The 13,497-nt window shown below is 37.6% G+C and overlaps 5 non-coding genes across 5 annotated transcripts; 2 read left to right on the forward strand and 3 right to left on the reverse strand.

The window, feature by feature from the left end:
• The first annotated feature begins 1,625 nt into the window (after positions 1-1,625).
• Positions 1,626-1,707, forward strand: TRNAS-GCU (transfer RNA serine (anticodon GCU)). The gene has a single exon. It is a non-coding gene; the product is annotated as a tRNA-Ser (tRNA).
• A 1,826-nt stretch (positions 1,708-3,533) lies between these two features.
• Positions 3,534-3,615, forward strand: TRNAS-GCU (transfer RNA serine (anticodon GCU)). Its single transcript has one exon. It is a non-coding gene; the product is annotated as a tRNA-Ser (tRNA).
• A 1,336-nt stretch (positions 3,616-4,951) lies between these two features.
• On the reverse strand, positions 4,952-5,025 carry TRNAT-AGU (transfer RNA threonine (anticodon AGU)). The gene has a single exon. It is a non-coding gene; the product is annotated as a tRNA-Thr (tRNA).
• A 1,834-nt stretch (positions 5,026-6,859) lies between these two features.
• On the reverse strand, positions 6,860-6,933 carry TRNAT-AGU (transfer RNA threonine (anticodon AGU)). Its single transcript has one exon. It is a non-coding gene; the product is annotated as a tRNA-Thr (tRNA).
• A 1,834-nt stretch (positions 6,934-8,767) lies between these two features.
• TRNAT-AGU (transfer RNA threonine (anticodon AGU)) lies at positions 8,768-8,841 on the reverse strand. The gene has a single exon. It is a non-coding gene; the product is annotated as a tRNA-Thr (tRNA).
• Between the last annotated feature and the right edge of the window lie 4,656 nt (positions 8,842-13,497).

A 13,497-nucleotide genomic window follows, 5' to 3' on the forward strand; every position in this document is an offset into this window, starting at 1 on the left:
TTAAAGTGTTTCAACAGCAGACAATTTTTTTTCTCAATTGCACTATATTAGGGCTGTGGGAAATTAATATTTGATGACAAACAAGAGTAAAAGTCCTCTTTTTGGGGTAAAAACCCACAAAATGAGATGAAGAATAGAAAGCACTGCTGACATTCAAAATCAAGGTTTTCCTTTTACTAAATAGGCTCTTTGACCAACTAAGCCAAAGGACAAACAGGTGCGAAACATTAAAAAGCCTGCTTAGAGAGTTAAACAGCCCTAAACTGAGATAAAGAAGGAAAAGGACTGCTGGCATTCAAATTCAAGATTTTCCATTTACTAAATAGGCTCTTTGACCTACTAAGACAAAGGACAAACAGGTGTGATACATTAGAAAGCCTGCTTAGAGAGTTAAACAGCCCTAAACTGAGATAAAGAAGGAAGAGGACTGCTGGCATTCAAATTCAAGATTTTCTGTTTACTAAACAGGCTCTTTGACCAACTAAGACAAAGGACAAACAGGTGTGATACATTAGAAAGCCTGCTTAGAGAGTTAAGAAGCCCCAAACTGACATAAAGAAAGAATAGCACTGCTGGCATTCAAATTCAAGATTTTCTGTTTACTAAACAGGCTCTTTGACCAACTAAGACAAAGGACAAATAGGTGTGATACATTAGAAAGCCTGCTTAGAGAGTTAAGAAGCCCCAAACTGACATAAAGAAAGAATAGCTGGCATTCAAATTCAAGATTTTCTGTTTACTAAACAGGCTCTTTGACCAACTAAGCCAAAGGACATAAAGGTGAGATACATTGGATAAACGGATTAGAGATGCATAGAAAGGATGCATTTCAAAACTAAATCAACTGGTTTTACATTGTCATGCTTGAAGCCATCTTTCTTCCTTTATATTTCTTAGGTAGAAGAGATTTTTAATCTCACAATTGCACTATCAGTCGCAAGTGAAACACCTATTTTTAAGATAGGAAGCTTCTTTGTGAGGAGATGAAAACAAGGCACTGCTGAGATTCGAACTCAATTCGATCTCCTGTTTACTAGACAGGCGCTTTAACCAACTAAGCCACAGCACCAGAAGATGGAATGCATTTGAAATCCAAGGAAGATTGAAGCACCAATCGAACATTCAACTGGTTAGCGTAGCAAAATAATATTGAGCTTGAGTTCCATTCCACGTAGAGCAGAAACATGGAGTAAGATTTCAATCTCAGTCATAACACTTAAGAAGCCAAGTAAATTTTGAAGAGCATTCATTTAAAAGACTGACAAATTTACAGAAGCTGTATCGAGGACAAAGGCTTTGAAGTTTTGCAATTGTATGAGCCATCTTTTAGCACAGCTGAAATTTGGGACTTGTTTTGCTTCCAAGTTATGACACAGAATAGACAGATTGAAGAAATGCCATGGCAAAACCAAAAGGAGGAAAAATTATGACTAATTGATATTAAAAACCTCAGCACTGGTTCATTTCTGATAGAGTTTTCCCCAAGCTAACTTCAAACAACAGGCACTGTAGTTGACGAGATAAGGCAACTCTGACAAAAGCCAACATACAATCTTCAGTGAAAAAACACTGACTGGTAAAAACCCTCTCAACATCTTCCCACCTAAATGCATGGGTGCTATGTAGATGAGGTGGCCGAGTGGTTAAGGCGATGGACTGCTAATCCATTGTGCTCTGCATGCATGGGTTCGAATCCCATCCTCGTCGTATTAATCTGCTTCTTCTTTCGTGTTGAATGGTTTGGTTTTCATTTTTAACCCAAGTGGTGGACACTTCAAGCATGAAAGTTTACAATACTCCTGTGCTGCTATCAAACTTTGCAGAGTCAGATCTGTAAATCCACTCGTTTTAATTTGTAAAGCTTGATGCCATCCTATATTCTGTAAAGAAAATTATATCCTCTAATTCCTTTTAAAGTGTTTCAACAGCAGACAATTTTTTTTCTCAATTGCACTATATTAGGGCTGTGGGAAATTAATATTTGATGACAAACAAGAGTAAAAGTCCTCTTTTTGGGGTAAAAACCCACAAAATGAGATGAAGAATAGAAAGCACTGCTGACATTCAAAATCAAGATTTTCCTTTTACTAAATAGGCTCTTTGACCAACTAAGCCAAAGGACAAACAGGTGCGAAACATTAAAAAGCCTGCTTAGAGAGTTAAACAGCCCTAAACTGAGATAAAGAAGGAAAAGGACTGCTGGCATTCAAATTCAAGATTTTCCATTTACTAAATAGGCTCTTTGACCTACTAAGACAAAGGACAAACAGGTGTGATACATTAGAAAGCCTGCTTAGAGAGTTAAACAGCCCTAAACTGAGATAAAGAAGGAAGAGGACTGCTGGCATTCAAATTCAAGATTTTCTGTTTACTAAACAGGCTCTTTGACCAACTAAGACAAAGGACAAACAGGTGTGATACATTAGAAAGCCTGCTTAGAGAGTTAAGAAGCCCCAAACTGACATAAAGAAAGAATAGCACTGCTGGCATTCAAATTCAAGATTTTCTGTTTACTAAACAGGCTCTTTGACCAACTAAGACAAAGGACAAATAGGTGTGATACATTAGAAAGCCTGCTTAGAGAGTTAAGAAGCCCCAAACTGACATAAAGAAAGAATAGCTGGCATTCAAATTCAAGATTTTCTGTTTACTAAACAGGCTCTTTGACCAACTAAGCCAAAGGACATAAAGGTGAGATACATTGGATATGCATTAGAGATGCATAGAAAGGATGCATTTCAAAACTAAATCAACTGGTTTTACATTGTCATGCTTGAAGCCATCTTTCTTCCTTTATATCTCTTAGGTAGAAGAGATTTTTCATCTCACAATTGCACTATCAGTCGCAAGTGAAACACCTATTTTTAAGATAGGAAGCTTCTTTGTGAGGAGATGAAAACAAGGCACTGCTGAGATTCGAACTCAATTCGATCTCCTGTTTACTAGACAGGCGCTTTAACCAACTAAGCCACAGCACCAGAAGATGGAATGCATTTGAAATCCAAGAAGATTGAAGCACCAATCGAACATTCAACTGGTTAGCGTAGCAAAATAATATTGAGCTTGAGTTCCATTCCACGTAGAGCAGAAACATGGAGTAAGATTTCAATCTCAGTCATAACACTTAAGAAGCCAAGTAAATTTTGAAGAGCATTCATTTAAAAGACTGACAAATTTACAGAAGCTGTATCGAGGACAAAGGCTTTGAAGTTTTGCAATTGTATGAGCCATCTTTTAGCACAGCTGAAATTTGGGACTTGTTTTGCTTCCAAGTTATGACACAGAATAGACAGATTGAAGAAATGCCATGGCAAAACCAAAAGGAGGAAAAATTATGACTAATTGATATTAAAAACCTCAGCACTGGTTCATTTCTGATAGAGTTTTCCCCAAGCTAACTTCAAACAACAGGCACTGTAGTTGACGAGATAAGGCAACTCTGACAAAAGCCAACATACAATCTTCAGTGAAAAAACACTGACTGGTAAAAACCCTCTCAACATCTTCCCACCTAAATGCATGGGTGCTATGTAGATGAGGTGGCCGAGTGGTTAAGGCGATGGACTGCTAATCCATTGTGCTCTGCATGCATGGGTTCGAATCCCATCCTCGTCGTATTAATCTGCTTCTTCTTTCGTGTTGAATGGTTTGGTTTTCATTTTTAACCCAAGTGGTGGACACTTCAAGCATGAAAGTTTACAATACTCCTGTGCTGCTATCAAACTTTGCAGAGTCAGATCTGTAAATCCACTCGTTTTAATTTGTAAAGCTTGATGCCATCCTATATTCTGTAAAGAAAATTATATCCTCTAATTCCTTTTAAAGTGTTTCAACAGCAGACAATTTTTTTTCTCAATTGCACTATATTAGGGCTGTGGGAAATTAATATTTGATGACAAACAAGAGTAAAAGTCCTCTTTTTGGGGTAAAAACCCACAAAATGAGATGAAGAATAGAAAGCACTGCTGACATTCAAAATCAAGATTTTCCTTTTACTAAATAGGCTCTTTGACCAACTAAGCCAAAGGACAAACAGGTGCGAAACATTAAAAAGCCTGCTTAGAGAGTTAAACAGCCCTAAACTGAGATAAAGAAGGAAAAGGACTGCTGGCATTCAAATTCAAGATTTTCCATTTACTAAATAGGCTCTTTGACCTACTAAGACAAAGGACAAACAGGTGTGATACATTAGAAAGCCTGCTTAGAGAGTTAAACAGCCCTAAACTGAGATAAAGAAGGAAGAGGACTGCTGGCATTCAAATTCAAGATTTTCTGTTTACTAAACAGGCTCTTTGACCAACTAAGACAAAGGACAAACAGGTGTGATACATTAGAAAGCCTGCTTAGAGAGTTAAGAAGCCCCAAACTGACATAAAGAAAGAATAGCACTGCTGGCATTCAAATTCAAGATTTTCTGTTTACTAAACAGGCTCTTTGACCAACTAAGACAAAGGACAAATAGGTGCGAAACATTAAAAAGCCTGCTTAGAGAGTTAAACAGCCCTAAACTGAGATAAAGAAGGAAAAGGACTGCTGGCATTCAAATTCAAGATTTTCTGTTTACTAAACAGGCTCTTTGACCAACTAAGACAAACAGGTGTGATACATTAGAAAGCCTGCTTAGAGAGTTAAGAAGCCCCAAACTGACATAAAGAAAGAATAGCACTGCTGGCATTCAAATTCAAGATTTTCTGTTTACTAAACAGGCTCTTTGACCAACTAAGCCAAAGGACATAAAGGTGAGATACATTGGATAAACGGATTAGAGATGCATAGATAAGAGGCATTTCAAAACTAAATCAACTGGTTTTACATTGTCATGCTTGATGCCATCTTTCTTCCTTTATATCTCTTAGATAGAAGAGATTTTTAATCTCACAATTGCACTATCAGTCACAAGTGAAACACCTATTTTTAAGATAGGAAGCTTCTTTGTGAGGAGATGAAAACAAGGCACTGCTGAGATTCGAACTCAGGATCTCCTGTTTACTAGACAGGCGCTTTAACCAACTAAGCCACAGCACCAGAAGATGGAATGCATTTGAAATCCAAGGAAGATTGAAGCACCAATCGAACATTCAACTGGTTAGCGCAGCAAAATAATATTGAGCTTGAGTTCCATTCCACGTAGCGCAGAAACATGGAGTAAGATTTCAATCTCAGTCATAACACTTAAGAAGCCAAGTAAATTTTGAAGAGCATTCATTTAAAAGACTGACAAATTTACAGAAGCTGTATCGAGGACAAAGGCTTTGAAGTTTTGCAATTGAATGAGCCATCTTTTAGCACAGCTGAAATTTGGGACTTGTTTTGCTTCCAAGTTATGACACAGAATAGACAGATTGAAGAAATGCCATGGCAAAACCAAAAGGAGGAAAAATTATGACTAATTGATATTAAAAACCTCAGCACTGGTTCATTTCTGATAGAGTTTTCCCCAAGCTAACTTCAAACAACAGGCACTGTAGTTGACGAGATAAGGCAACTCTGACAAAAGCCAACATACAATCTTCAGTGAAAAAACACTGACTGGTAAAAACCCTCTCAACATCTTCCCACCTAAACGCACGGGCGCTATGTAGACGAGGTGGACGAGTGGTTAAGGTGATGGACTGCTAATCCATTGTGCTCTGCATGCATGGGTTCGAATCCCATCGTCGTCGGATTTATCTGCTTCTTCTTTCGTGTTGAATGGTTTGGTTTTCATTTTTAACCCAAGCGGTGGACACTTCAAGCATGAAAGTTTACAATACTCCTGTGCTGCTATCAAACTTTGCAGAGTCAGATCTGTAAATCCACTGGTTTTAATTTGTAAAGCTTGATGCCATCCTATATTCTGTAAAGAAAATTATATCCTCTAATTCTTTTTAAAGTGTTTCAACAGCAGACAATTTTTTTTCTCAATTGCACTATATTAGGGCTGTGGGAAATTAATATTTGATGACAAACAAGAGTAAAAGTCCTCTTTTTGGGGTAAAAACCCACAAAATGAGATGAAGAATAGAAAGCACTGCTGACATTCAAAATCAAGATTTTCCTTTTACTAAATAGGCTCTTTGACCAACTAAGCCAAAGGACAAACAGGTGCGAAACATTAAAAAGCCTGCTTAGAGAGTTAAACAGCCCTAAACTGAGATAAAGAAGGAAAAGGACTGCTGGCATTCAAATTCAAGATTTTCCATTTACTAAATAGGCTCTTTGACCAACTAAGACAAAGGACAAACAGGTGTGATACATTAGAAAGCCTGCTTAGAGAGTTAAACAGCCCTAAACTGAGATAAAGAAGGAAGAGGACTGCTGGCATTCAAATTCAAGATTTTCTGTTTACTAAACAGGCTCTTTGACCAACTAAGACAAAGGACAAACAGGTGTGATACATTAGAAAGCCTGCTTAGAGAGTTAAGAAGCCCCAAACTTACATAAAGAAAGAATAGCACTGCTGGCATTCAAATTCAAGATTTTCTGTTTACTAAACAGGCTCTTTGACCAACTAAGACAAAGGACAAATAGGTGTGATACATTAGAAAGCCTGCTTAGAGAGTTAAGAAGCCCCAAACTGACATAAAGAAAGAATAGCTGGCATTCAAATTCAAGATTTTCTGTTTACTAAACAGGCTCTTTGACCAACTAAGCCAAAGGACATAAAGGTGAGATACATTGGATAAACGGATTAGAGATGCATAGAAAGGATGCATTTCAAAACTAAATCAACTGGTTTTACATTGTCATGCTTGAAGCCATCTTTCTTCCTTTATATCTCTTAGGTAGAAGAGATTTTTAATCTCACAATTGCACTATCAGTCTCAAGTGAAACACCTATTTTTAAGATAGGAAGCTTCTTTGTGAGGAGATGAAAACAAGGCACTGCTGAGATTCGAACTCAGGATCTCCTGTTTACTAGACAGGCGCTTTAACCAACTAAGCCACAGCACCAGAAGATGGAATGCATTTGAAATCCAAGGAAGATTGAAGCACCAATCGAACATTCAACTGGTTAGCGCAGCAAAATAATATTGAGCTTGAGTTCCATTCCACGTAGCGCAGAAACATGGAGTAAGATTTCAATCTCAGTCATAACACTTAAGAAGCCAAGTAAATTTTGAAGAGCATTCATTTAAAAGACTGACAAATTTACAGAAGCTGTATCGAGGACAAAGGCTTTGAAGTTTTGCAATTGAATGAGCCATCTTTTAGCACAGCTGAAATTTGGGACTTGTTTTGCTTCCAAGTTATGACACAGAATAGACAGATTGAAGAAATGCCATGGCAAAACCAAAAGGAGGAAAAATTATGACTAATTGATATTAAAAACCTCAGCACTGGTTCATTTCTGATAGAGTTTTCCCCAAGCTAACTTCAAACAACAGGCACTGTAGTTGGCGAGATAAGGCAACTCTGACAAAAGCCAACATACAATCTTCAGTGAAAAAACACTGACTGGTAAAAACCCTCTCAACATCTTCCCACCTAAACGCACGGGCGCTATGTAGACGAGGTGGACGAGTGGTTAAGGTGATGGACTGCTAATCCATTGTGCTCTGCATGCATGGGTTCGAATCCCATCGTCGTCGGATTTATCTGCTTCTTCTTTCGTGTTGAATGGTTTGGTTTTCATTTTTAACCCAAGCGGTGGACACTTCAAGCATGAAAGTTTACAATACTCCTGTGCTGCTATCAAACTTTGCAGAGTCAGATCTGTAAATCCACTGGTTTTAATTTGTAAAGCTTGATGCCATCCTATATTCTGTAAAGAAAATTATATCCTCTAATTCTTTTTAAAGTGTTTCAACAGCAGACAATTTTTTTTCTCAATTGCACTATATTAGGGCTGTGGGAAATTAATATTTGATGACAAACAAGAGTAAAAGTCCTCTTTTTGGGGTAAAAACCCACAAAATGAGATGAAGAATAGAAAGCACTGCTGACATTCAAAATCAAGATTTTCCTTTTACTAAATAGGCTCTTTGACCAACTAAGCCAAAGGACAAACAGGTGCGAAACATTAAAAAGCCTGCTTAGAGAGTTAAACAGCCCTAAACTGAGATAAAGAAGGAAAAGGACTGCTGGCATTCAAATTCAAGATTTTCCATTTACTAAATAGGCTCTTTGACCAACTAAGACAAAGGACAAACAGGTGTGATACATTAGAAAGCCTGCTTAGAGAGTTAAACAGCCCTAAACTGAGATAAAGAAGGAAGAGGACTGCTGGCATTCAAATTCAAGATTTTCTGTTTACTAAACAGGCTCTTTGACCAACTAAGACAAAGGACAAACAGGTGTGATACATTAGAAAGCCTGCTTAGAGAGTTAAGAAGCCCCAAACTTACATAAAGAAAGAATAGCACTGCTGGCATTCAAATTCAAGATTTTCTGTTTACTAAACAGGCTCTTTGACCAACTAAGACAAAGGACAAATAGGTGTGATACATTAGAAAGCCTGCTTAGAGAGTTAAGAAGCCCCAAACTGACATAAAGAAAGAATAGCTGGCATTCAAATTCAAGATTTTCTGTTTACTAAACAGGCTCTTTGACCAACTAAGCCAAAGGACATAAAGGTGAGATACATTGGATAAACGGATTAGAGATGCATAGAAAGGATGCATTTCAAAACTAAATCAACTGGTTTTACATTGTCATGCTTGAAGCCATCTTTCTTCCTTTATATCTCTTAGGTAGAAGAGATTTTTAATCTCACAATTGCACTATCAGTCGCAAGTGAAACACCTATTTTTAAGATAGGAAGCTTCTTTGTGAGGAGATGAAAACAAGGCACTGCTGAGATTCGAACTCAGGATCTCCTGTTTACTAGACAGGCGCTTTAACCAACTAAGCCACAGCACCAGAAGATGGAATGCATTTGAAATCCAAGGAAGATTGAAGCACCAATCGAACATTCAACTGGTTAGCGCAGCAAAATAATATTGAGCTTGAGTTCCATTCCACGTAGAGCAGAAACATGGAGTAAGATTTCAATCTCAGTCATAACACTTAAGAAGCCAAGTAAATTTTGAAGAGCATTCATTTAAAAGACTGACAAATTTACAGAAGCTGTATCGAGGACAAAGGCTTTGAAGTTTTGCAATTGAATGAGCCATCTTTTAGCACAGCTGAAATTTGGGACTTGTTTTGCTTCCAGGTTATGACACAGAATAGTCAGATTGAAGAAATGCCATGGCAAAACCAAAAGGAGGAAAAATTAGGACTAAATGATATTAAAAACCTCAGCACTGGTTCATTTCTGATAGAGTTTTCCTCAAGCTAACTTCAAACAACAGGCACTGTAGTTGACGAGATAAGGCAACTCTGACAAAAGCCAACATACAATCTTCAGTGAAAAAACACTGACTGGTAAAAACCCTCTCAACATCTTCCCACCTAAACGCACGGGCGCTATGTAGACGAGGTGGCCGAGTGGTTAAGGTGATGGACTGCTAATCCATTGTGCTCTGCATGCATGGGTTCAAATCCCGTCGTCGTCGGATTAATCTGCTTCTTCTTTCGTGTTGAATGGTTTGGTTTTCATTTTTAACCCAAGAGGTGGACACTTCAAGCATGAAAGTTTACAATACTCCTGTGCTGCTATCAAACTTTGCAGAGTCATATCTGTAAATCCACTGGTTTTAATTTGTAAAGCTTGATGCCATCCTATATTCTGTAAAGAAAATTATATCCTCTAATTCCTTTTAAAGTGTTTCAACAGCAGATAATTTTTTTTCTCAATTGCACTATATTAGGGCTGTGGGAAATTAATATTTGATGACAAACAAGAGTAAAAGTCCTCTTTTTGGGGTAAAAACCCACAAAATGAGATGAAGAATAGAAAGCACTGCTGACATTCAAAATCAAGATTTTCCTTTTACTAAATAGGCTCTTTGACCAACTAAGCCAAAGGACAAACAGGTGCGAAGCATTAAAAAGCCTGCTTAGAGAGTTAAACAGCCCTAAACTGAGATAAAGAAGGAAAAGGACTGCTGGCATTCAAATTCAAGATTTTCCATTTACTAAATAGGCTCTTTGACCAACTAAGACAAAGGTCAAACAGGTGTGATACATTAGAAAGCCTGCTTAGAGAGTTAAACAGCCCTAAACTGAGATAAAGAAGGAAGAGGACTGCTGGCATTCAAATTCAAGATTTTCTGTTTACTAAACAGGCTCTTTGACCAACTAAGACAAAGGACAAACAGGTGTGATACATTAGAAAGCCTGCTTAGAGAGTTAAGAAGCCCCAAACTGACATAAAGAAAGAATAGCTGGCATTCAAATTCAAGATTTTCTGTTTACTAAACAGGCTCTTTGACCAACTAAGCCAAAGGACATAAAGGTGAGATACATTGGATAAACGGATTAGAGATGCATAGAAAGGATGCATTTCAAAACTAAATCAACTGGTTTTACATTGTCATGAAGCCATTGTCATTGAAGCCATCTTTCTTCCTTTATATCTCCTAGGTAGAAGAGATTTTTAATCTCACAATTGCACTATCAGTCGCAAGTGAAACACCTATTTTTAAGATAGGAAGCTTCTTTGTGAGGACATGAAAACAATGCACTGCTGAGATTCGAACTCAGGATCTACTGTTTACTAGACAGGCGCTTTAACCAACTAAGCCACAGCACCAGAAGCTGGAATGCATTTGAAATCCAAGGAAGATTGAAGCACCAATCGAACATTCAACTGGTTAGCGCAGCAAAATAATATTGAGCTTGAGTTCCATTCCACGTAGAGCAGAAACATGGAGTAAGATTTCAATCTCAGTCATAACACTTAAGAAGCCAAGTAAATTTTGAAGAGCATTCATTTAAAAGACTGACAAATTTACAGAAGCTGTATCGAGGACAAAGGCTTTGAAGTTTTGCAATTGAATGAGCCATCTTTTAGCACAGCTGAAATTTGGGACTTGTTTTGCTTCCAAGTTATGACACAGAATAGACAGATTGAAGAAATGCCATGGCAAAACCAAAAGGAGAAAAAATTATGACTAATTGATATTAAAAACCTCAGCACTGGTTCATTTCTGATAGAGTTTTCCCCAAGCTAACTTCAAACAACAGGCACTGTAGTTGACGAGATAAGGCAACTCTGACAAAAGCCAACATACAATCTTCAGTGAAAAAACACTGACTGGTAAAAACCCTCTCAACATCTTCCCACCTAAACGCTCGGGCGCTATGTAGACGAGGTGGCCGAGTGGTTAAGGTGATGGACTGCTAATCCATTGTGCTCTGCATGCATGGGTTCGAATCCCATCGTCGTCGGATTAATCTGCTTCTTCTTTCGTGTTGAATGGTTTGGTTTTCATTTTTAACCCAAGAGGTGGTCACTTCAAGCATGAAAGTTTACAATACTCCTGTGCTGCTATCAAACTTTGCAGAGTCATATCTGTAAATCCACTGGTTTTAATTTGTAAAGCTTGATGCCATCCTATATTCTGTAAAGAAAATTATATCCTCTAATTCCTTTTAAAGTGTTTCAACAGCAGATAATTTTTTTTCTCAATTGCACTATATTAGGGCTGTGGGAAATTAATATTTGATGACAAACAAGAGTAAAAGTCCTCTTTTTGGGGTAAAAACCCACAAAATGAGATGAAGAATAGAAAGCACTGCTGACATTCAAAATCAAGATTTTCCTTTTACTAAATAGGCTCTTTGACCAACTAAGCCAAAGGACAAACAGGTGCGAAACATTAAAAAGCCTGCTTAGAGAGTTAAACAGCCCTAAACTGAGATAAAGAAGGAAAAGGACTGCTGGCATTCAAATTCAAGATTTTCCATTTACTAAATAGGCTCTTTGACCAACTAAGACAAAGGACAAACAGGTGTGATACATTAGAAAGCCTGCTTAGAGAGTTAAACAGCCCTAAACTGAGATAAAGAAGGAAGAGGACTGCTGGCATTCAAATTCAAGATTTTCTGTTTACTAAACAGGCTCTTTGACCAACTAAGACAAAGGACAAACAGGTGTGATACATTAGAAAGCCTGCTTAGAGAGTTAAGAAGCCCCAAACTGACATAAAGAAAGAATAGCACTGCTGGCATTCAAATTCAAGATTTTCTGTTTACTAAACAGGCTCTTTGACCAACTAAGCCAAAGGACATAAAGGTGAGATACATTGGATAAACGGATTAGAGATGCATAGAAAGGATGCATTTCAAAACTAAATCAACTGGTTTTACATTGTCATGCTTGAAGCCATCTTTCTTCCTTTATATCTCTTAGATAGAAGAGATTTTTAATCTCATAATTCCACTATCAGTCGCAAGTGAAACACCTATTTTTAAGATAAGAAGCTTCTTTGTGAGGAGACGAAAACAAGGCACTGCTGAGATTCAAAATCAAGATTTTCCTTTTACTAAATAGGCTCTTTGACCAACTAAGCCAAAGGACAAACAGGTGCGAAACATTAAAAAGCCTGCTTAGAGAGTTAAACAGCCCTAAACTGAGATAAAGAAGGAAAAGGACTGCTGGCATTCAAATTCAAGATTTTCCATTTACTAAATAGGCTCTTTGACCAACTAAGACAAAGGACAAACAGGTGTGATACATTAGAAAGCCTGCTTAGAGAGTTAAGAAGCCCCAAACTGACATAAAGAAAGAATAGCACTGCTGGCATTCAAATTCAAGATTTTCTGTTTACTAAACAGGCTCTTTGACCAACTAAGACAAAGGACAAATAGGTGTGATACATTAGAAAGCCTGCTTAGAGAGTTAAGAAGCCCCAAACTGACATAAAGAAAGAATAGCTGGCATTCAAATTCAAGATTTTCTGTTTACTAAACAGGCTCTTTGACCAACTAAGCCAAAGGACATAAAGGTGAGATACATTGGATAAACGGATTAGAGATGCATAGAAAGGATGCATTTCAAAACTAAATCAACTGGTTTTACATTGTCATGCTTGAAGCCATCTTTCTTGCTTTATATCTCTTAGGTAGAAGAGATTTTTAATCTCACAATTGCACTATCAGTCGCAAGTGAAACACCTATTTTTAAGATAGGAAGCTTCTTTGTGAGGAGATGAAAACAAGGCACTGCTGAGATTCGAACTCAGGATCTCCTGTTTACTAGACAGGCGCTTTAACCAACTAAGCAACAGCACCAGAAGATGGAATGCATTTGAAATCCAAGGAAGATTGAAGCACCAATCGAACATTCAACTGGTTAGCGCAGCAAAATAATATTGAGCTTGAGTTCCATTCCACGTAGAGCAGAAACATGGAGTAAGATTTCAATCTCAGTCATAACACTTAAGAAGCCAAGTAAATTTTGAAGAGCATTCATTTAAAAGACTGACAAATTTACAGAAGCTGTATCGAGGACAAAGGCTTTGAAGTTTTGCAATTGAATGAGCCATCTTTTAGCACAGCTGAAATTTGGGACTTGTTTTGCTTCCAAGTTATGACACAGAATAGACAGATTGAAGAAATGCCATGGCAAAACCAAAAGGAGGAAAAATTATGACTAATTGATATTAAAAACCTCAGCACTGGTTCATT

This window comes from Dendrobates tinctorius, unplaced genomic scaffold (assembly GCF_039654945.1).
Source record: "Dendrobates tinctorius isolate UK_male_01 unplaced genomic scaffold, ASM3965494v1 ptg000254l, whole genome shotgun sequence".
NCBI classification, from domain to species: domain Eukaryota; kingdom Metazoa; phylum Chordata; class Amphibia; order Anura; family Dendrobatidae; genus Dendrobates; species Dendrobates tinctorius.